This window comes from Polistes dominula, unplaced genomic scaffold (genome assembly GCF_049000335.1).
Source record: "Polistes dominula isolate Pdom_NZ unplaced genomic scaffold, Pdom_raw_medaka contig_11, whole genome shotgun sequence".
Taxonomy (NCBI): domain Eukaryota; kingdom Metazoa; phylum Arthropoda; class Insecta; order Hymenoptera; family Vespidae; genus Polistes; species Polistes dominula.
Genome location: NW_028301154.1, coordinates 747,028 through 766,787, shown reverse-complemented (window position 1 = coordinate 766,787; position 19,760 = coordinate 747,028). Strand labels below are relative to the sequence as shown.

At 31.0% G+C, this 19,760-nt stretch overlaps 1 protein-coding gene across 2 annotated transcripts in view; it reads right to left on the bottom strand.

Annotated features, from left to right (window-relative positions):
• brat (tripartite motif-containing protein brain tumor) overlaps window positions 1-19,760 on the bottom strand; it is a 76,850-nt gene that overhangs the window by 44,829 nt on the left and 12,261 nt on the right. Inside the window, exon 1 of one of the 2 annotated variants that reach the window (XM_015329855.2) lies at window positions 14,209-15,095. The exons of the other annotated variant lie outside the window; for it this stretch is intronic. The gene's annotated coding sequence lies outside the window, so the exon portion shown is untranslated. Of the gene's footprint in view, window positions 1-14,208; window positions 15,096-19,760 lie in introns of those variants that run through there. 2 annotated transcript variants of the gene reach the window in all.

Here is a 19,760-nt window from a genome sequence, read left to right as displayed (position 1 = left end):
TAGTTTGCATCGATAACAACTGGAAATCCTATAGAATCCATAGGATCTAACAAATTGATAGACACTTACATTCAAGATAAACGGAGATTTAACGCATACAATCATAGATGTGAATGCACGTACGTATAAACAGAGAAAGGGATACATCATATACATATATATTTTTATACGTTTATTAATGTATTTATATGCATGTAATCGTAACCCATATAATCGTAGATAAGAACGCACGCAAATACAAATAGAAAAAGAAATACACCATACGTATATATTTTTATACGTTCACTTACGTATTTATATGAATTAAATCGTAACACATACAATCGTAGATTCGAACACACGCAAACACAAATAGAGAAAGGTATACACCATACGTATATATTTGGATATGTTCATTTATGCATGTAACTCCAAGTAATGTTCTAATAATGTTGAAGTAATGTAGGCTTAAACAAGTAGGTAGAATTTGTAGAGGAGGAGAGGATAGGGGGTGTGGGGAGGTTTTGAGGGGGAATATGAGAGGATCGATGTTCGAACTAGCGTTAACGTTCCTACCCTAATCTTGCTCGCTAACTCGCGGAGGTTAGAGTGGCATGAAACACCGCGTGTGTATCCTCTATCAGAATTCGATTAAGCTAGCATACGTGACCCAACGGCGTCGTCAACAGCCTAGATTAGATTGTAATTGGACGCTCGATCGGAAGTATATACTATTCTATGCTATACTATACTATACTGTACTATAATATACTATATATTATACTATACTATCTCTCTATCACATCTCTTTAACTAAAGACGTTCAAAATTGTTAACTTAATAATACATATCGATTAATACAACACACGCGCGTTTCGATTTTTCTTATTAAAAAAAAAAATAAGACAATGTAATTAATTTTAATCATCAAATCGAATGAAAGTTTTATCAGATAAATCGATTTCGTTTCTTTTTTTTCTTTTTTTTTGTTTTTTTTTTGTTTTGTTTGTTTCTAAACGATAAAGACGTTCTAATTCTGAACACCTTGACTTTATTACGTATATTTCATAGAAAAATCTATTTCAATGAAAATTTCATTGAGTTAAATTCAATTGATTGTTTTTATCGTTCGATTATCGATTAGTCAAACATCTCAAACGATAAGACGTCTATTATAACATTCGTAAATGATGATGATGATGATGATATAATGATCCCAACTATTAATCCTTTGCACTCCGAATTATATTGCAATGTTGTTTTCAACAAATTTCAATGCTTTTTTTGTTGAAATATTTTATTTCAAATTTACTTTAATTGAGTAATTTAAATATATATCGTAAAGGTAGAAATAAATTAACTCTATGGGACAAGGTAAGATTAAAAGTGTCCCACCTTTTTGATACACCGTGTAATGCACGGTAGGACCCACCGTGTTTGTAGTCCCACCTCGAAATATTATTGCAATAGCTGCAACACATGCTCATAATTCACATGCTCATATTTCGTCTTATTTAAGCAAAGCAATGGGTTATTTTACTCTTTATTTATGTATTACATTATGTAATACCTTTATTAATAAAAAAAATATACCACAATTTTAATTTAAAAACTTAATCAAATATCTCTATGCAACATAGGGCTATTTTATTATCTGAAATTCTATGCAGCAAAGAGTCCAATAAAATGTCCATTTTATTTTCATTAAAAATTATATTTTGTAATTTTCAATTTGAGGTAAAAACCTCCTTTTGAGGTAAAAACCTCCTTTTGAGGTAAAAACCGATGATGTCGAGTCAACTCGACACAGAAGAAGTGTAAAGGGTGTGCATTTTATCCTTGAAATTAGAGACTTTCTAAAGCGTATTTTTATTCTCGATACTTTTTTCTAATGTTATTATAATAATTAATACGATTTAACAATTTGTAGATATGTGAAAAAGAAAATGAGAAACGACGTTACGTAAGGAAGAAAAAGAACATAAAAAAAAAAATAAAAAATAAAAAATAAAAAAAAGAAATAAAAAGAAACGAAACAGGTTTCTATGAGTGGGAGAAAAAGAGACCGGAAGTGCGTGTACTGAATCTGAAAGAGACGTTTGCGTGTTCTGTGGCCTTCCGCATAATCTCTCCCTGTTTCCCCTCCTCACTCTCTCTCTCTCTTTCTTTCTTTCTTCCTTTCTTCCTTTCTTTCTTTGACTATCCCACGAATCGAAGCCACCCACGAATACGAAATATGAATCCTTTGTGTATTTTCCGATCTATTCTCTCTCCCTCTCTCTCTCTCTCTCTCTCTCTCTCTTTCAAATATAAATAGAATTAGAAAATACAAGTTGGATATTATCCAAAGTGTCAAGACTCGTAATTTAACAATCTTAAAAGAAAAAACAAAAAAAAAAGAATTTTACGTCAAAAAAAAAAAAAAGATGAATTGATCGTTTTTTAAATTTGTCGAATAACTTTTAAATCTACGAGAAATGTTTATTATATCCTCAGGAGAATATTATCCTAATCTGAAGGATCTGTTACAAACGAAATTGAATTATCTTAAAAAAAAAAAAAAGTGTCAAGAGGAAGAGTAATTGATTTTGAATCAATGAACAAACACCTTTAATAAAATTGAAAAAGCCAACTTAGAAAGACCGATTAATAATTCGTAACGAATGAAATAAACAAAGAAAATACGCGCAACGATAACGCGCAATGAATGCAATCATTATTATCACCGCGTGGCCTATATATAATATAATAATAAATATATACATGCATATACATTTACATACACAGTCACAACACATGTGGTATGTAGAAAAAAATTAAAAGAAGAAAAAAAGAAAAAAGGAATCGTGTTAACGGAAGGTGCGATATAATATGCGATAAATTTACCGGATTCTGCGTAACCGTATGCGAATAATCGCACGATTTTATATATTCCATTTTTCTGTCCTACTCTCATAGTTTAAAAAAAAAAAAAAGAAAAGTGATAACAAAGTCAAAGAGAGAGAGAGAGAGAAAAATAGAGTAAAGGAGAGATCACGTTTTCGTAATATAATTAAGCCGTTTATTTAGAAAGTGGCCTAATTCCATTTGTGGTAAAAAAAATTCGAATATTATTGGAACTATTTTAATGGGAAATATAAATTCAACACCTTTTGATACACTAAAGCAGTATGACTTGTTAGTATATCTATATTTTTAATTATTATTTTAATATTATATTTTTATTAATATGTTATACTAATTAATATTTAATAATAATATTAAATGTATATTTTAATATTGTAATAATTTAATATTGTAATTTGAATTTAATAATATATAATAATATTATATTATACATATAGTTATTTTATTATTATATTTTAATATAATATTATTTTAATATAATATTATATTATTTTAATACTATATTTTAATATAATATTATATTATTTTTATATTATATTTTTAGTAATATATAATAATTAATATTTAATAATAATATATAATACTATATAATAATATTATATTTGTATTATATAATATATTATAAATATATTATTTTAATATTATATTTTGAATTGCATTGAAACGCATTCGAACATTAATGAAGTTAGGACACCACTTTCAAAATAAACGGCCCAATTCATCTTTCCCAATTTTTCTTTTCAATTAGAATATTTAAAAAAAATATATATATAATAAAATAAAGGATTATAAACTATAAAGGAGATAAGATAATGAAAGAATACAGAGAAAGGATAAAATACAAGAAAAAAAAAATAAGAAGAGAAAGAGAATACGATATCGAGTGGATTAAAAAAAAAAAAAAATAAAATAATAAAATAAAAGCCCTCTCTTCGATTATCGATCGGTCATACATACTTATCTTTCATATTACAACGAGCGACCAGAAGATACCGAGAATGTGGAAAACGCAAAATCGACATTTCTGTCGATACGTCGATCGTTCGAAAAGTAGCCACCAAGGCAGCCAACGTTACAACACACAACTAAATAAAATGTATATTCTCACTTTGAATCAATCCTTTTGAAACATAACATTGCACCTGTTACTACATTTTGGATAAAAGGTTTAACCAGTTAAGTGCAATCGACGTGTATACACGTCGTACCAAATCTCTACTCTACGGTGCGTTTGACGTGTATACTCGTTGTGTAAAATAAACAAAATTACCAATCATTATAAAAACTCCGAATTTCAATCAAATGTAATAAGAATAATATTACTTTGGTGATAATTGTTCTTACATTTTGAATAAAATGTTAAAACACTAAATTTCTATGGAGAAGTTGTTTTAATCGAATTAACAATTTCCTGTATAGAATATTTAATCTTTACATAGATTTATATTTTTTTTTTTTATTTTATTATACACTCTTTATATATTTAACTTTTAACCGACTACCGTTTGTACAAGTTTGATAAATCGATAATGGGATGCAGGAATAATGAAACGAGTACACGACGAGTAAATACTTGCAGCACGTTGTTAATTATTTGCGCAAGGTAAATATCGTGGAATAGATTGGATACTCTAAGAGAAACCGAGATGAAAGAGAGAGAGAGAGAGAGAGAGAGAAAGAGAGAATAGGAACACCATATTGCCCCTTCGTAGAATATCTAATTTTGGAGAAGCATAGGACGCTGCTGGCGTTGAGTAAATTTAGGGTTTGCTTTATATTCCCTTCTCTTGAAAAAAGAAAATAAAAAAAATTATGACAAGATTAAAGAAAATATAAACAAAAAAACAAAAAATACAGGAATGATGATGCACCTGCGTAAAACGTTGCAAATTCATTTTTCATCTAAACTGGGTAAAAAGAAACAGCTGATTGTAATGTAACTAACAAATTTTTGGTTATTTCAACGCAAAAAGATTTATGAGTAATATAAATAAATGTATGTATGTATGTATGTAATATACTATATTATACATAGGAATTCTACAGATACGTAAGGTAAGATGGTGGTGATGGTGGTGGTGTGGTGATGGTGGTGGTTGTTCCACGTGGAAAATATATATCTCTTTTCATATCACGTATTTCCTCGACGAGCATTTCGCATAGGATTCATAAATAATATCATAGCACGTAATACTAGAGGCTCGAAGATAGAAGTAACTTCTAGAAGCTGCAAATTACTCGACCGCATTTCTCTCTATCTATCTATCTATCTATCTATCTATCTATCTATCTATCTCTGTATCTCTCCCCACTCCTTTATTTCCTAGCAGCAAAACACCATGGAAAGTTTACTTTCGTTATCATTCTATCATTCCTATATGTGTTCTCCAGATTACTCATTTTCAGATTACAGATTTTCCGATGAAGTCCTTACTTGGACGAAGTTACACGGTGAGATGAGTCTGACTCGTCATCTGAATCAATCGGTTGGTTACTTTTCTAATCATGTTGGTACGAGACAAAAAGGATGATTTAAGTGTAGCACTTCGAATACAAAGACGTGTCAAAGTTTACGGATGAGAGGAGAATGCTCGACTATTCTCTTATAGGAATTGAAAGACAATGAAACAGAGAGAGAGAGAGAGAGAGAGAAAGCGTGCCAAGGCCACGGATTGGACCACGAAGGTCGAAAACGTAGCCTGGATTCGATGAGGATTACGCGATCGAAGTGATGCACACCTGAACTGTAATTAAAAAAAAAAAAAAAACACACCAACTGGACGCAGTGCAATTTATTTACAAATGAATTCTGAGAAATATGTCAGACAATTATGAAAAAAAGATTGACTATATATATATACTATTTATAAATTAATTATTAATTATACTTATCAACAATAAATAAATATTAGAAACATTTTACAACATTTTGCATATGCTTGTGAAAAAATGTGCAATTTCTTTTTACATTATTTTACATAAATTATTTTAATCCTCTAAAATGTCAGCGAAAAATTATTTGAAATATTTTTTTTTTTTTTTTATTCTGGAACTTCAAACGAACGATTATATATATATATATATATATATATATATAAAAACCTATCTAGCGTATCAGAGAGAAGAAAACGGGGTAATCTAAGTATACGTTTGATAAACATGTATGCAACAGCGGGGGAGAAGTCATTTTCGATGAAAGAAGAAGCCGAGACTTCTACGAAGTGAAATCTGTCAGCGACCGAAAGACGATGCCTGCTGTTAAACCTTGCCTTTATCTTTCTCTCTTTCTCTTGCTTGCATTCCAAGGTTGCATCTGGACCTCCTCTCGACATTCAGAAGATTCGTGTGCAACGTGCCGAACGCATATCTGCTCTCTGAGTATATATATATATACAAGATCGAGAAATACAAGTTTTCTTTCATTATGACTTGTCAAACTATTTACTTTATATATTTGAAGAAAAAATTCTTCTTAATCGACAAATAAATTATCTGTATCATAATATTTGTACAATCGATTTGATAAAATATACCATATATCCATTGGGTTGTGTGTTCATTATGATATTGGAGACTTTTTAAAAAAGAACATTATATTAACCCTCTGAATTTTAATTAAAATGTTTCTTAGGAATGGAATAATTTAAATATAAAATATAATAATAATTTAATTTTATATTAAATATTAATATATAAAAAATAAATAAAAAATTAAAATTAAAAAATATATAATATAATGTTATATAATATTTACTATATAATAAATATATAATTAATATTAGATGAGCTCTGGATAGTTCAATTGGTTAAAGCGGAAGATTATCGGTTCGATTAATCTGGTAAATCCCACATATAAATATAATTAATATTAATATTATATTAATTGTTATATATATATATAAATATTAATATATTATAAATAACTAAAATATCAAATAACTATAAAATATAATAATTATATAATAAATAATATTAATTAATATTAAAATTAATTAATAATAATATAATATATTATTTAATATATATTTATATTAATAATTATATATATATATTATATATTTACAATTATATAATAATATAATATAAATTTAATAATAATTTAATTATATAATAATGAATTAAATTATATAATTAAATTATTATTAAATTAATTTAATAATTAAAGTTGTTATTTCTGTGAATATAATTTAATTGAATTAATATAAACATTAACATTTTAATATAACATTACATATTATTTGACATTAATATTAAGAAACACATATATGCGTCGATAGACCACTCTGGTAATTTTTACCAAACGCATATATGAGTCCATACACTCAAAGGATTAATACTATAAATAAAATAATATATAAGAGTAAACGAAAAAAAAGAAGTATTAACAAAATGATTAATCGATTACAGCACGTGAAGATTGTCCTCAACCCACTTTTTCGTCGCCATTCTATCCTATGATGAGTAACAGAGAACGTTATCTACTTCTACTTCTACTTCTACTTCTACTTCTATTTCTACTTCTACTTCTAACTCTCTCTTTCATCTCCCTCTTACAATTCCTACCTATGTTTCTATTTCTGCAAACTTACGGAAACTTCTTCCTCGCACATTCGCTACTAACTTTCACTTTTTAATATTACCAGAAGAATGAAAGGTGTTAAGGATAAACGTGTCGGAAGTATCCAAGCATAAGTGTTGAACATAAATTTTGTACAAGAGAAACAAAGGTAGAAGAAAAAAGGTTGAAGATTTATGAGAGAGACAGAGAGAGGGAGATGAGTGTGCCACGCAAGACGCACTTTATCGATCCCAACAACAACACGAGGCAAACGTTTTACTGTTCACTGCTTTCAACGTCATTCTAAAAATCCCATTTCATACGCAATTATCATACCAATACTAAACAAATACAATTATTTATTTGAAAAGAACAAAAAATACAAAATACAAAATACAAAATAATTATTCGATGAAAGTGAAAAGAAAGGAATATTAAAACCGAAAGCTCGAAGGTTAATCAAGTTTTCCATGATAATTCTCATTCCATTATAAAAGATACGTCACATTATATACATCACACATGCACATACATACACATACTACACATAGTAAAAGTGCATCCTTATATACCAAAAAAAAAAAAAAAAAATTAGAGTTCGAATGAAGTTTATTTGGCGCCCTTGGGAGCAATACGTCGTTGTCGTGGTGTCGCGTCGTTTCTGAAATGAAAGCTTGATATATAACGCGATGTGTAAGAATATATAGCACGTGTATATAACGGGTGGAGGTTAAAGACCGTCGTCAAGAGAGGAAAGGAGAGACGAAAAGGGAGAGAGAAAAAGAGAGACCGACGACGAGTCATGCGTGATATCGATCTCACCTTTTCACAACCGACGAATTGCCTATACACACGTCACATAGCTAATGTAGAGCACGCGCACGGAAACGATCTTTCTTTCTTTCTATCCCTATCTCTCCCCCCCTCTCTCTCTCTCTCTCTCTCTCTCTCTCGTGCATACTATTATTCGCATAAAATCGAATCTACGTATAATAACATATATGTATAGATATAATGTGTGCATATATTTTACACTATTCTTTCTCTATTATACAACTTTATAATTATATTTATATGTTATATTATTTGTATATATATATATTTTGTATTTAATAAATATTATAGCGGTTTATAGCAAATGTTGTTCAAATATTGTAATACAAATCAAACATTATTGTACGATATAAAAGAAAAAAAAAATGAAAGGATTTTTATAAAAAAAAAAAAAAAAAAACAACAACAAAAAAATGGATATAATCTTTGGTAAAACCTAATAAGGATAAAATTTGATCGAAAATGGCGAGGAAACCTTTGCAATAGTTCCCTTCGATAAAACACGTACGATGTTATGAGTGGCACGACAAGGTCTGACGTAACGGCACGCACGAGAAGACATGCCCTTTCACTCTGGCATTTCACTCTCGTGAGATCTCTCTCTCTCTCTCTCTCACTCTCTCTCTCTTTCTTTGGAGTGACAGCAACACACGGATAGAGGAGAAAGACGGACATCATGGTGTGACAGCCAGTTTAAAACAGAAAGAGAGGGAAGCTGCATTACAAGTAACACTATTCTTGTTACATGACTCACAATCGGTCTGCAATGACGCTTATTAGGATTATGATGAACTTAATGATATCGACAATGATTATGATGATAATAATGACGATAATTTTCAGTATATGCATTCCTACGTCGACAACATTTTTTTTTCTTTTTTTTTTTTTTCATCAAACTCTATGAATTTCAAATGAGAATTTCTTCAATCCTATTTAAAATATAAAATATAATTTTGAATAAGAAACAACAAAAAAAAAAAAAATAAATAAAAGAGAGAATCCATTCGGAGTAATTAACATTTCAAAATGAATGAAAATAATATTTCTTCGGAGATTTTTTCGTGAAAACAAGAGAGAGAGATAGAGAGAACGAAATGAAAAAAACAGGATTCACTCGTTTGAATGTTAAATATAAATACCAAATTAAAAAAAAAGGTATTATATCCAAAATAAAAACAGCCAGATGAATTTTCGCATAGGATGGTAAACAAGTTGATTTTCGTCGAGGTCAAAACAGGAACACACGCATGCACACTTTTCCACCCTACCCTTTCCTTCCCTTCCCTTCCCTTCCTGTCCTATCTCTCTACATATCCATATCTATCATTCTCAACGAACGAAATTAATCCGTGCTAGAGAGACGCACGCGTGTAATTATTTTCCTTGCAAATTTCATTGTGTAATTTTTATGTGTAGACGGAAGAAATTAAAAAAAAAAAATAAATAAATAAATAAATAAATAAAAATATTAATTACTTAATATTTGGGGCTACCGAAAAGTAATGAAAATTTCTTCGATGAGTAGTACATTCAAATTTAGTTGGTGTCAATGAAAAATCGAAGGACTTTTTAAAATAGGAAATTGAACAATTTTTAAAAAGTAGTTAAAGGCAAAAAGTGTTAGAAAATGATGAAGAAATTTGTTCTTGGTTAATTAGCATTGTGAAAATTTGTTTAATAATTAAATGTTTTTAGTTAGCAAAGACAAATTGATTACTTTTAAGACCATTTAATAAATGCATTGTAATTTGCATATAATAGTTCAATGCAATTCTATGCATTTGAATGTCATCGTTTTGCTTGAACTTTCATTCTATGACTGTTCTATTAGAGAAGCATTGCTTCAAATTTTCCTAGCATCTTGCAAATTAGAAAAAACTAATCTTTTTGTTTATATTCGTTTAAGAAAATGACGATTAACATAAGACGACTAACATAAAACGACGACAGGGCGTTTACTTTCGCTACTTAAGGAGCGTCCACACGTCGTACACCTAAATAAGGCGTGATCGGTACTGAAACGAGTTTCGCGCAAGGTAATCTCGTTAATTGGACATGCCACGAGACCCTCTCCTTGTGTTTCTACTCTAGAAAAGTCTCTTTCGTATTTCTTCTATTTTTCGCACGATCGTTTCTCCTGTAGGTTTTTGATACTTCATTCAAATCATTTCATCAACGATTAAACCTTAACGAACGAGCTTAATTTACTTGAATAATGATTTGTACAATAGATCGACGGATTTTTGAGATATTTTGTGTTTTATTTTCAGAGCTATAAAAAGTGCATCATTAATTTTGATTTATTTGATTTATTTTTTTGGGAAATTTTTAATAGCAATTACTTGTATATAAATTTATTTATATATGCTACCGAAATATTACTTTCTTGCCAACCCAATAGATAAAAAATAGTTTCTATTTGGGTCTCTCTACTGTCTGTCTGTCTATCTGTTTGTCTCTATTTTCGCATGAGAAATAGTTTAGAAACGATTCGTGGATACTCGAGAGAATTCCTCGTAAACGTCAACGTGAATCTACTCCTCGACATTTCATTCACAGAGGACCGAGTAAGTTCTCCGCGTGTCATCGGCCATGACTCACGCGTACTTTTTCACTCCCACCCCCATCCCCCTTGTATATACCTTACATTAGTCAAGGTATATAGCACGGTCTTTCCTCTCTTTATTGTGTTATATTCTACAGCTGATGATATATATAATATTATACAAGAAAGAAAACCGAAATTATTCTCTTGCCAACCCAATAATAGTATATTTATTTGTTATTAATGATAAGATCAATAAATAATTATTTTTTTGCAGAACACAACACTACGAGATATCTATCTCGTAGTTGGCAATCAATGGGTTGCCCTAACTATCCTAAAAGAAAAAGAGTAACAAAAAATAGACAGATAGGTGAATAGATAGAATGAGACGAATGTAAAGAGACGTAATCGAAGAGAGAAATCGATTAGAAGAAGCGTGAAAACTCGTTCGATTCGTTTTATTCGAAAGATAAGCTTCCTCCTCCCACTTCTCTTTCTCTCAGCAACATCTATAAATTCATCTCTCATCCGTAAAATCCTCTTGATCTCTGCCGATGATCTTTATTGCTTTTCTTCTTCTTCTTCTTCTTCTCTTCTCTTTTCTCCTTTCATCTTTCTTTTCTTCTAACAACATTTTCTACGTTAATCTTAAAAGTGTCTTCTTATCAATCTCCTTCCAAAAGGTTGATTAATTATTGCAAAGTAAAATGTATTTCAATTGAAAAACTACTATCATCAAATTTATCCAATTTTTTGTTCTATTTAAACCACCATTGTAATTATCGAATATGCTTTTAACTAATGTATGTGTAATGTAAAATATGTAGATCATTCCATCCCATCCCCTCCCCTTTCGTTTCGTTTCGTTTCATTTCGTTGTTCATCCTAGGAATTTGACGATCTCATGGGGTTTAGTTAAAGACGGGGCTTAAGGTACGTATATAGGAAGAACTAGTGATTAATGGTTCCGAGAGTTCTTTGTCGTGAAACGATCAAAGAGGGACAATGCGAGTAATAGCGTGTCGTCTCGAGCAACTCTTATAAAAGAATGACTGACTGTAAGAGTAGGGAGGAGGAAAAAAGAAAGAGGGAAATGAAACTTCATGGAAAGTTAAACTCGTGTTATAATCGTCTAATTCTTCTTCTTGTTTTTTTTTCTTTTTTTTTCCTTTTTTTCTACCAATTAAGATTAAAAGTTAATTTGTGAAATGTCGTTGACTTGGAAATGTCTATTTTTCTAACGGCCACGATTTTCCCATGTCAGTCGATGTGACTGTTTTTCCACTGACTACCGGGGACCCAAACAGTATTAGGAAATTTGATACTATTCTTGGAGTTGAAAAAATAATAATAAAGGCAAATAAAATAAAAATATCAATTGAACATTAATAAACGTGTGTATTAATTATCCCCTTCCATTTTCCCACCCCTAACGAACCAAATTATTCTCCTTTAATTTATAATTCGTTGGTACACCGTCGAATTGCAACGAAAACGTAAAATGAGGGGGATGAAATTATTGCGGACGACCTACGATTCTCTCGTCGATGAGAGAGATTCAAATGATGAACGTAGGAGAAAATGTTTCAAATGGCGTTCAAGTGTAGGAGGAAGAGACAATGATGGAGGTGGTGTCGCTCGTGAAGACCGCAGAGAGTTGCAAACCTGGTGAAATGTGGTTACCCGTGTGTGGATGCGTGTTGATAAATCCTATGACAATGCAAAACCACTGTTCTCCAAAACCCCCACCAATCTGTCTCTTTGTCATTCATTTCAAATCCAAATTATGAAAGGAACGATACTATTTTTATAGAATAGTGTGCTACATTCGAATGCTTCGATATTTCGTTGCAAAAATTAGAATGGTACGGGAATTCGATTAAATTCTTTTTCAAAGAAATATATTACATTTTTATTTTCAACCAAATCTAATTGGAATTCTCAATTTTCCGAGAATTGAAAGGTCGAATAAAACCTATATACAATAATTGGAACACTATTCGGGCTAAAAAAATTGATAGGGGAAAAAAAAATCAAACGAGTAAGGAACATGGAAATATAAAATTTGCATTCGAAACGCATATAGACAAAAAAAAAAGAAAATGGTTCGAGTAATATCCTGTTACTGTGTCTGCTGGTGGTTAACGAATTTCGCGGATTAGAGCACGTGTCAAGGCGCGTTTTAGTTTAAACGTATCCCAGGCTTTTGAATAATTAACCGCTGTCACCGACACCCGGTAAACGTCCCGTATCCTCGAACGACGTCTAATTAACCTCTCGTTTCTGTTCAACACGAATACGATCCACATACAATCAGATAGAAAAAGAGAGAGAGAGAGAGAGAAATAGGAATAGGTTTTTTCAAAGGGAACACAGACCATGATTACATAGAAAGTAGTTTAAACATCCGTCATTTCTGCAAAATTTTGCAACCATTGATGATGGACCACATTAATCAACTTAAATCATTCTACTTGTTATTAACAAAACTAAATGTTATAATATAATGAATGAACAATTTTGTATGATAATACTAATATCTTGTTTCAACTCTCTTTCTCTTTCTTTGATTCTTTTTATCTTGATCCAATTAATTAGCAATACGTTCATACAAACGTTTAATTAATGGATGAAGGTAACGTTCAAAGGTGATTACTAATAGACGTTGATATTACAACCATATTGCAAAGCGATTATGATTCTATGTGATATCGGATATGTTAAATAATATATTAAATTAATAGAATAATTTAACTATTAACAAAGAGTATTACTTCTAACATATATGAAAAGAATAGATATAAAACATAGAGAAAAAGGAGAGAGAGAAAATGAATTGAACATGCAACAGTTTCTCGAGTTTTCGTAATCTCCAAATCGAAGAGATATACATACACGTCGTTAAAACGTAAAAACACGCAAACAAGACTATTTTATTTATCTCCACTAAGAAAAGTAACACAACAACGAACGTAAACAAAAATCAAAGAAAAACTATGAAACACGTTCAACGAGAATTTTCAACAACATTTTTCGTTGACTTTTATCAAATGAAACCGAAGGAGGAAGAAGCTTCGATAGTTGTTCGGTCCGTTTGTTCTCTTGGTCGAGTCCAAAATAAAAGTTCTTTTTTAATAACGCGTGTACTCTCTCTTTCTCTCTAACATATTTTTCTCTTATGAAAAGAAAAAGATATCACACGAGTTACATTTTCAATTGACAATAATAATAATATTACAAAATATCTTAAAATAATATTACAAAAGTATTTTCGATAAACGTTAATCGATACAATTTTGGTCTGATTGGTAAATTAGAAATAAAGAAAAAAAAGAAAAAAAAAAGGAAAATAGGAAGTGTTAGAGAACAACTCACTCACCGTTAAAACGAGGATAATCCGTGTGTAAGAACAACGAATGGAGAAAAGGGCAAGAAAACTAAGAAGTAGAACAATGCACCCGATGCACCCTCTCGAAGAAGAAAAGTTATATATCCCTTTGTGCTTTTTTCTCTCTCTCTATCTTTCTATAGTCGATAATCGTCGTAGTCGTTCTTCTTGTTTTTGTTGTTGTTGTTGTTCTTCTTGTTCTTGTTAATAATACTGTTATTCACTATGTTCTTGTAGCACATATCACACCAATAATTAATAAAATAAATAAAACCAAAAAATGAACTGAAAAAATAAGTATGACGAAAAAAAAAAAAAAAAAACAACAAATATTCGGAAGAAGAAAAACGAGTGAAGGAGTCACACAAAAATATATCAAATTCCGCGCTCAAGTTGAAACGTCACGCGGGCCCGGATTATTGGCTCGTTTTGCATTCGTCGTCCCTTCACCCTCTTCACGCTACTCCTCTCTCTCGCTCTCTCTCTCTCTCTCTCTCTCTCCAAATCTATGTATATATTTCTATCTTCGTTGAAGAACTTTACTTTCACTTCTTAGGAAGAGTGGTGAACAACGCACTAATAAAGCCGGTTGTGTGCATATATATATAATATTAATAAATATATATATATATATTATATACAAATAACGTAATCCGTGTAAGGGTGAATTATTTACTTGTTTTTCGTTGGTCTTTCTCTTTCTCTCTCTCTCTCTCTCTTTCTTATGTAGGAGAAGACGAGTGAGAGCTTCTCTAACACGTTACACGTTCGACCGACCGACTGGTACTCTCTTCTCGTACTCGTAGTCGTCGTTCGTTGGCCGTCAGCACTCCCACCACTACTACCAGAACTACCACCACCACCACCACCACTACCACCTTCACCTCCACCACCACCAACTTTGTCGTCGTTCGTAGCTGTAGCTGTAGCTGTAGCTGTAGCTGCTGCTGCTGCTGTTACTGTCGTCAGGTTAGGTCGCCGGTCGGGCGCAGTAATACACTCTACACGCACGTAGGGAATGACGACGCACTACGCATGCATACACGCACGCACGCACGCGCGATTTACGAAAAATGCTCAGATACGAGTGAGACAAAATCTTATATATGTTATGTATTTCACCCTCTCTTTGTCTTTGTCTCTCTCTCTCTCTCTTCAATTCGATAAATTTTATATTTAAAAAAAAAAAACAAACAAAGAAGGAAAGAGAACACACTAGAAGAATAGACTTTTCTCTTTCGATTTGTACAAAATAGAAAAAGGATGAAACGTACAAGCTAGCTCCTCTCACACTATTATTATTATTGTTGTTCTTCTTCTTCTCTCTGGATCTTTCGATGAATGCAACGACGAGTGCAAATAGAAAATACAATAATACTGATAATAAGAAAAATAATAGAATATAATATTCGTCACTATGATATGTAGAGGCAGCTGATTTATTAATGATAAAAAAATATTCGATACGATTAGGAACTATCTATCTATTATAATTTTTTGTCGATCGTTCAAACACGTTCCTTTGTTCCTCACGGCTCGGCCGCTACTACATGACTGACCGGTTCGTAAGCGCCTGTACTGTACGAGGTGTGCCGAAGACGAACGAAGAGGTACCAACTACGACGACGACGACGACGGTTCGTCGATCGGAAACGACCCTCGCCGACCGAGGGAACCTTCCTTTGTTCATCCGAGACTGAATGGCACGCCGGAGTCGTATACAAGATTATACCTTTCCTCTTTTTCTCTCCCCCTACCTTCCTTCCTCAAGCATACAACCTCCTCTCTTATATATCCCTCTTTATCTATCTTTTTCGAATTCCTCGTGTTCTTACACTTTCGCACAACTGAACACGTTTCTTCCCTTACGATTCATTCCTTCTTCTAATATATATTTTTTTTCCTTTTTTTTCCCCCAAATACTTTCTATTTTCACTACCCTTATCCTTTCGCTTTCTCTCTCTCTCTCTCTCTCTCTCTGTCTTTTTTTTAAGTGGTCTCGGTCGTCCACAACGAGAACTTCGATGTAAATGCTCGTACGATCTGTTAGTAACTGAAAGTCACCATGAAACGATATATACCTCAGGATAATATATATATATATATGTAATGTCTACGTGCACATACAAGTAGTAGATATATATGTTGAGAAGATACTGACTCGACGCGACATGGGCGTCCCGACGTGGGCGTCCCTGCTACTCGTCGACGCGACGCTATATCCAACTTCGCAAGGGTGGGTTCCAACCACCACCATCGCCACCATCACCACCATCACCACCGACACTTCCACCACTACTATTACTATCCCCTCGTCCTCCTCTCTACGATTCTGTAATACCAGACTGCCTCAAATATCACCCCCTCGAGAATCATGGGGTGAATTGCAACGGGTGTCCGAATTCACTTTCAGACTGCTTTATATTTTCTTTCTTCGATTATTAGTCGTATTGAAAATAACAACAACGTTTGAACATTCCTATTAATCCATTCGCTACTACAGGCCACTATAGTGGCCCTTCATAAAAGTCCGACGAACATATGCAGTTCTAGCACATCAAATATCCAATTATGGACGTGTAATTTCAGAGTTTTGTTTCTTTCAATTAAAAATTGTTAACACAATAAACAGTGGGTCGAATATTTCGACCCGTTCAACAGACTGGCGCTGGTTGGCGGGTCGCATATTAATACGTTTTATGCAGAACGTAAGCTAAGTTTCAGTAAAACACTTGCTAATGCTTGTTTTATTTTTCTGTCCAGCTCACGACGTTCCCAATGATAGTGTGTTGATATCAGCAACAAAATTACTTAAAAATAAAGTGAAGTTTTGATGATGCACGTATTAGCAGCCCATGCAGTATGAGTAGCGTTAAAGAAAACACGCCCATAGCGAAAGGGTTAAAGTTAATCTATCAAAAGCACGTAGATTTTCTATTAAATGAAATTAGAACTTTGTGTTTGTCTCTCTGGTATAATATAGACTAATTTATATCATCCTTTATCTGTACTTTTTATATTCGCGAATGGACTCATTAAAATGATTATTTGACGAGAGACTCAACATAGAAATCGATTATAATAGACGAACTACGACGAGGAGGGCTCGCAATAAACCTACGTAATAGACGAGAGACAAATAACCCTTGCTAGCGTTCTAAAAAAGCAGCTCGATATCTCAATAACATCGTAAAACGGTATCCAATTACCGAGGGAAAGAAAAGAGAGAGAGAGAGAGAGAGAGAAGGGATTAGAAACATTTCTTCCATGCCATAACCTACGGTACATCGTCATTTCTCATGGATCGATAAAAGCTAACCCCTTTATACATATTTACAGGATGATTCAATAAAACTATTCCTTACTTTATTCCGATTCAATGTTACAATTAGAAAATCCTATTGACTTATGACACATCTTACGAGCAAATTTTTATCAATAAACTGAATTAACCATTTTTGAACGCGTGTCCATTCTCAGCAACCAAAAGCCTTTTTAATAATTTAATTAAATAATAATTATATATTAATAAAATTATACAATTATATATATATATATATTTATTATGATTATAATTATATTAATATATATTAATATAAAAAAATAAATTAATATAATAATTAAATTAAATATAATAATAAATATAATATATATATTATAATTTAATATATATAAATTAATTAATTCTTTAAAATAATATTAAATATTAAAAATTATATATAAAATTATATTCGAAAATTATTATTTAACAAAAAAAAAATATATATATATATTAATTCCGACCAATAAGACACCCATGTTCAAATTGAATACATCCGAAAAGGATTAATAGTTGAAAAAATAATAGAAAAACAGAAAGTAAATTATCTTTACGTCTAATATGTGTACGTAACGTTATTAAATAATGAATAAAAGATTACTCGATGAAATTCAATCGTGTGCGAGAAAAATTTTTCCATAAAGGTGGTAACAGAAAATAGAACTGCTGGATAGATGGAAAGAAAGAAGGGAGAGGAGGGAAAAGGCAGGGAAAAGGGAGACAGAGGTTTTAGAATTTCAAAGTTCACCATTTACTACCCCCCTCTGTCCCTTCCTTTCTTCCTTTCGAAAAGAATTTACCTCTCAGACCATCTTCACAACATCGACGAATGTTTTTCTACGAACGTTAAGTTTCTTCGTTTTCTCTTCTCTTTTTTTTTTTATTTTTTTATTTTTTATTTTTTTTTTTTATCCATTTTCTATTTCTTTTCTTTTCTTTTCTTAAGTTTTACAAGACTTTGAAAGAAAAGGTTTCTTCGAACTTTCCAAAATCAGGTAGATCATCGTCACACATAGAAAACCATAATTCAAAAGACAGACCCTTTCCTTCTGTCCTACAATAAGAAGAAGAAGAAGAAGAAGAAGAAGAAGAAAAAAACGAACGATGTTTCTGCTTCTTCGGCAAAATAAATAGTCGAAAAGGGACTTATTTAAGGATTTCCATGAATATAAATCCCTTGGAAGACTTATCTGCCTTTTCTTCCCATATTTTCTTTTCTCTCTTTTTTTTTGTAAAATCTCTTTTCAATTTGAATTTTAAGTGTCGAATATTTTTTCGTCTAAATCGCCATTGAATCATTCAATTAATCTGTGACTAATTTAGTTAGTAGGAATGGATGTTTCGTAGTTTCTTTAGGTTTCTCTTTGGCAAACATTTTAAAAGTGTTCAATGTGAAAAGGCTCAACAAAAATCATAGTGATAAATGACTAGAAAAACCGTCCCTAATAATACCTAAATTCACTAAACTTAAAGAAAGAAAGAAAGAAAAAAAACATGGTCGGGGATGCATGGACAAAGAAATAAAAAAAAATAAAATAAAATAAAATAAAAAGAAGAAGAAAAATGTAAAAGGAAATGTTGAGAAAAGGAGAGCCTTTTTCTCTTCCTCACTCTTAACATTGTGTTAGAAAAATGTCTAGAAAAAATAGAAAAGGCAATAGGAAGAATACAACCGATCGACCTTTCCTTTCTTTATCTGTTTCAACCTTTGATTCTTCTATGTTTCGAAAAACTTGAAAAATCTTTCGTTGACTCGACTAAAATAAATAAACGAATTTTTCTATTTGCTTAAAGTGATAGTCACAAATTCCGGAGATATTTTCGATTAATAGATATTGAAAGTTTCAATATTTGACATGAATTCTATTCTATATGAAATTAACTGCAATATTTAATAGTATTGCAATATTGCAATATTATTGCAATATTATTGCAATAATAATTAAATTAATGTTTCAATTAATATTAAATAAAATAATGAATAATACTGCAATTTATACTAAATTAAATAATTAATAATATTGCAATTGATACTAAATTAAATAATTAATAATATTACAATTAATACTAAAATAATTAATAACATTGCAATTATTACAAAATTAAATAATAATTAATATTGCAATTATCATTAAATGATATAATTAATAATATTGCAATGAATACTAAACTAAATAATTAATAATATTGCAATTAATATTAAATTAAATAATTCATAATATTG